This window comes from Triticum aestivum, chromosome 4D (assembly GCF_018294505.1).
Source record: "Triticum aestivum cultivar Chinese Spring chromosome 4D, IWGSC CS RefSeq v2.1, whole genome shotgun sequence".
NCBI classification, from domain to species: domain Eukaryota; kingdom Viridiplantae; phylum Streptophyta; class Magnoliopsida; order Poales; family Poaceae; genus Triticum; species Triticum aestivum.
The window spans coordinates 434597837-434603853 of NC_057805.1; positions in this window are offsets into that span (position 1 = coordinate 434597837).

A 6017-nucleotide genomic window follows, 5' to 3' on the forward strand; every position below is an offset into this window, starting at 1 on the left:
CAAAAGAAAACTAAGTGGGTGCATCCAACTTGCTTGCTCACGAAGACCTAGGGCAATTTGAGGAAAACCATCATTGGAATATACAAGCCAAGTTCTATAATGAAAAATTCCCACTAGTATATGAAAGTGATAAAATAAGATACTCTCTATCATGAAGAACATAGTGCTATTTTGAAGCACAAGTGTGGAAAAGGATAGTAACATTGTCCCTTCTCTCTTTTCTCTCATTTTTTGTTGGGCTTCTTGGCCTCTTCTATTTATTGGGCTTCTTTGGCCTCTTTTATTTTTCTAAAGTCCGAAGACTCATCCCAACTTGTGAGGGAATCATAGCTTCCATCATCCTTTCCTCACATGGGACAATGCTGTAATAATGATGATCGTCACACTTTTATTTACTTACAACTCAAAATTACAACTCGATACTAGAACAAAATATGACTCTATATGAATGCCTCATGCATATGAGAACAATATGACAATGATGGTGCATGTCATAGTAAAACGGAACGGTGGAAGTTGCATGGCAATATATCTCGGAATGGCTATGGAAATGCCATAATAGGAAGGTATGGTGGCTTTTTGAGGAAGGGTATATGGTGGATTTAATGCACCGACGAAAGTTGTGCAGTACTAGAGAGGCTAGCAATGGTGGAAGGGTGAGAGTGCGTATAATCCATGGACTCAACGTTAGTCATAAAGAACTCACATACTTATTGCAAAAATTTATTAGCCATCGAAACAAAGTACTACACGCATGCTCCTAGGGGGATAGATTGGTAGGAAAAGACCATCGCTCGTCCCGACCGCCACTCATAAGGAAGACAATCAAAACAATATCATGCTCTGACTTCATCACATAATGGTTCGCCATACATGCATGCTACGGGAATCACAAACTTTAACACAAGCATTTCTACCAATCCACAATTACTCACTAGCATGACTCTAATATCACCATCTTTATATCTCAAAACAAATGCAAGGAATCGAACTTCTCATATATTCAATGCTCTTTATATGAAAGTTTTTATTATACCAAGTGAAGCATGAGAGTTCAATAATTTCTATAAAATAAAACCACCGCCGTGCTCTAAAAAGATATAAGTGAAGCACTAGAGCAAACTGCCTAGCTCAAAAGATATAAGTGAAGAACATAGAGTATTCTAATAAATTCATGATTAATGCATGTCCCTCTCAAAAGGTGTGCACAACAAGGATGATTGTGGCAAACTAAAAAGCAAAGACTCATATCATACAAGACGCTCCAGGCAAAACACATATCATGTGGTGAATAAAAATATAGCCTCAAGTAAATTTACCGATAGATTGAAGACGAAAGAGGGGATGCCATCCGGGGCATCCCCAAGCTTAGATGCTTGGTTGTCCTTGAATATTACCTTGCAGTGCCTTGGGCATCCCCAAGCTTAGGCTCTTGCCACTCCTTATTCCATAGTCCATCAAATCTTTACTCAAAACTTGAAAACTTCACAACACAAAACTCGTAAGATCCGTTAGTACAATAAAGCCAATCACCACTTTAGGTACTGTTGTGAAATCATTCTAAATTTATATTGGTGTAATATCTACTATATTCCAACTTCTCCATGGTTCATACCCCTGGATACTACCCATAGATTCATCGAAATAAGCAAACAACACATAGAAAACAGAATCTGTCAAAAACTGAACAGTTTGTAGTAATTTGGAAACTTCGTATACTTTTTTAACTCCAAAAATTCTAAAAATTTAGGATGACCTAGGCAATTCATATATCAATCTTGTTTAAAAATTTAGAATTTTATCACGCTTCTATGATTTTAAACAATCTTGTTCAAAAAGTTTCTGTTTTCAGCAAGATCAAATCAACTATCACCATAGACCATCTCAAAGGTCTTACTTGGCACAAACACTAAATGAAAACACTAAAACACAATTACTACAGAAGTAATAATGTGTATTTATTCAAGAACAATAGCAAAAACAAAAAACACAAAATAAAATTTGGGTTGCCTCCAAACAAGCGCTATTGTTTAACGCCCCTAGCTAGGCATAATGCATAGATCTAGGTATTCTAATAGAAGTGAGGGAGATCATCCATGCTCATCTCACACTCCCTCCTCTCAGCAGCAAGCTTTCTTTGTGGTAAGCAAAAAATAATCAAATGGGCTAAATTTAATAGGGTAAGGATATATAAGATCAAGTTTGGGAGGAATAGATTCCTCTTTGGGCCCTTTGATTAATAATTGTCTCTTCATTGTAGACATTCCTATGATTAAACTCCTTAAGTCCATATCTAAGCAGAAACCCTAGTCCGTTATGTTGTATAGCAAAACTATCATGGAGTTCAGATTATCAATCAAAACATTGGTAGGGACCTTTTTTCTTAGGTTTTCAATATAAGCGGCATAATCCGGAGATTGTAATCTCATAATTTCTTCTTGATTAAAAAGGATCTCCTCTATGGGAGGACAACCACTATTAATATTATAAATGAGCAAATATTTCACTGGCTTCTTTCATGATGAGCCTAAACTCGTGAGCTAAAAATATGGTGGTGACACTCTTAACGGAAGGATCGTGAATATTGGAAAATTCTTGTAAAAGCCTTTGTATGCATGGATGCATGTGAACAAATTGTATTTCAAATTCAATTACAAGCAAAGATATTGCATCCGCAAGGCTATTAGTTTTATTAAGAATTGACCCTCCTAGCATAGGTAACGTACATGCACAAGTAAAGAAATCTTGAATAACCCCTTTTCCAATAATATTACCGCTACCTATACGGAGTTTTTTAGTGTGCATGATAGTAGGTTCTTCTTCATGAGGATCATTAGCAAAATCATCAAAGTTTCCCTCAAGATTACTACTATCTTTTTCAATGATAACCACCCCCGATTCAGACATGATTGCAACAAACCAATCTAGCACACAAGCAAACAAAAGGAAAACGAAAAGATGAACGGAAAGAAGGCAAATAAAAAGGCAATTTTTTTGTGATTTTCTGAAAATGTTTTAGAAGTGGGGCGAGGAAAACGAGAGGCAAATGTCAAAGAATGTAAGCGCAAGAGATGAGAGTTTATGATAGGTACTTGGTAGGCTTGATGTAGAACCTCCCTGGCAACAGTGCTAGAAATTCTTCGTGCTACTTCTTGAGCTTGCGTTGATTTTCCCCTTGAAGAGGAAAGGGTGATGCAGCAAAGTAGAGATAAGTATTTTCCTCAGTTAAGAACCAAGATCAATCCAGTAGGAGGCACAAGCAAGTCCCCAATATATGCACCCGCACAAACTAACAAACACTTGCACACAACGTGAAAATGGCGTTGTCAATCCCTCCACGGTCACTTGCAAGAGTGAGATCTAATAGAGATAGATATAAAAGATAAGTAAATAACAAAATAAAGTAAATATAAATAAATTGCAGCAAGGTATTTTTGGATTTTTAGTTTTATAGATCTGAAAATAATATGATGGAAAATATACCCAGGGGCCATAGGTTTCACTAGAGGCTTCTCTCTTGAATAAAGCATACGGCGGGTAAACAAATTAATGTTGAGCAATTGATAGAAAAGCGCAAAGTTATGACGATATCTAAGGCAATGATCATGAATATAGGCATCACGTTCGTGACAAGTAGACCGACTCCTGCCTGCATCTAATACTATTACTCCACACATCGACCGACTCATGCCTGCATCTAGAGTATTAAGTTCATAAGAACAGAGTAACGCCTTAAGCAAGATGACATGATGTAGAGGGATAAACTCAAGCAATATGATATAAACCCCATCTTTTTATCCTTAATGGCAACAATACAATACATGCCTCGCTGCCCCTTCTGTCACTAGGAGAGGACACCACAAGATTGAACCCATCACAAAGCACTTCTCCCATTGCAAGAAAAAACAATCTAGTTGGCCAAACCAAATCGATAGATCGAAGAGAATTACTAAGCTATCTCAATCATGCATAAAATAGTTCAGAAGAAACTCAAATAATATTCATAGATAATCTGATCATAAATCCACAATTCATCGGATCTCAACAAACGCACCGCAAAAAAAGATTAAAGAGAGAGAAGAAGTCATCTAGCTACTAGCTATGGACCCTTAGGTCTGTGGTAAACTACTGACGCTTCATCAGAACGACAACAAGGTTGATGTAGAGGCCCTCTGTGATCGAATCCCCCTCCGGCGGAGTGCCTGAAAACGCCCCAAGATGGGATCTCACGAGAATAGAAGCTTGCGGTGGCGGAAAAGTATTTTTGGTGTGCCCCCTGGTATAGGGGGATATTTGGGTATTTATGGAGCAAGAATTAGGGCTAGAGGGTCTACGGGGGACCCACAAGCCTGGGGGGCACACCCCTAGGGCTTGTGGCCGCCTCGTAGGTCTTCTGGCCTCATCTCCAAGTGTCATGGGTTTCTTCTGGTCCAAGAAAAATAGAAACTGGCACTGGGCTCTAGGTTAATAGGTTAGTCCTAAAAAGGATATAAAATAGCATATAAAACATCCAAAACAGATAATATAATAGCATGGAACAATAAAAAATTATAGATACGTTGGAGATGTATCAATATCCAAGTACCTACAAGGGTTAGATGCAATACACACTACAAGAAATATGTCAACTTATGACCTTCTGTCAGTGACCCTGGAAGAATTGGTCATAAATCTATGACCATTTGAGACCAATTGGTCAAAAGCTGTTCGGGGGCTCCAAACCCCAAACTATAACGACCATTTTGGTGAGAAAGGTCGTAATTTCCTTACACGAAATGGTCATAAAGTAGACAGCATTAGTCCGCTGCCTTATTTCTAGCTGATCACGACCAATATAGATGGTCATAACCTTGTAAATTGTGGTGGGTTGCTATGACTAGGCGCCACCTCATCAGTTTTGCCTATGTGTCATGTCCATGTGTCAATTTTTGCCCTAGGTTGTGAAGCAGCCTATATTTCTGTCATTCACAAAATTCCCAAAAAAATCTCATAAATTCTTTGGGTCATATCTTCGTCAAATATGTAAAAAACCTTCCTTGCCTAGTTCAAAAATAATTCAAAAAATATTCATTTTCCTATTCTGTTCAGAACAACACTTTGTGAAGGAAGTGCTATTTTCTTGATTGCCCTCAAAATTTTTGGGCACTGTTTCCTATCCAAATCATTGCCTCATGACAAAATTCAGCTCCTGTAGCGACTAGACCTCAAACAGTCTGTGCTGCTGTGCACCAGTGTCATCCCTGGATCAGTAATGCTGACACGCACAGTACAAATGGAGGGTTTATAACAGAGTAGCAATCACACACTTATTACAACGAATATCTCAAAAGAGAATAAGTATGATAAATATGGCTTAAGGCCATCTAAAAAACGATAACAGCGGAAGGCTTCGAAGATAAGTGAGTCCATCAACTCCAATGGCATCTCTGAGTATAAGACCACGACCTAAGGCACCTTTACTCGTCGTCTGAAAAGTCTGCAACATGAAACGTTGCAGCCCGAAAACGGGTCAGCACATGGAATATGCTGGCAATGTAACACATAGAGAATAATGAACATAATAATGCTATACTACATGCATATATGGCTGGTGGAAAGCTCTATGGTTACAGTTTTGCGAAAAGCCAATTTTCCCTACTGCAAAGGAATAAGTTATGTTTAACTATCATGGTGGTTGTTAAACATTGAGAAGGTACCTCCAACTCAATCCCAATTAAGTGTCATCATTAACCCAACAAAATTAATTAAAGTAACATGGTGATGAGATTCACATGATAATCCAGGTACTAGATACTCAAGTTGTCCATAACCGGGGACACGGCTAACCATGATTAGTTTGTACACTCTGCAGAGGTTTGTGCACTTTTCCCCACAAGACTCGATCGCCTCCGCTTGATTCTCGCACTGCATGATGTTTGAGAAACGGATGACCGAGACACAGTCTTTCAGAAGCGTTAACTCTCTACTCCGGGTAGACCGTACCACCTACATCCCCTACATCTGCTAGTCTACCTCTT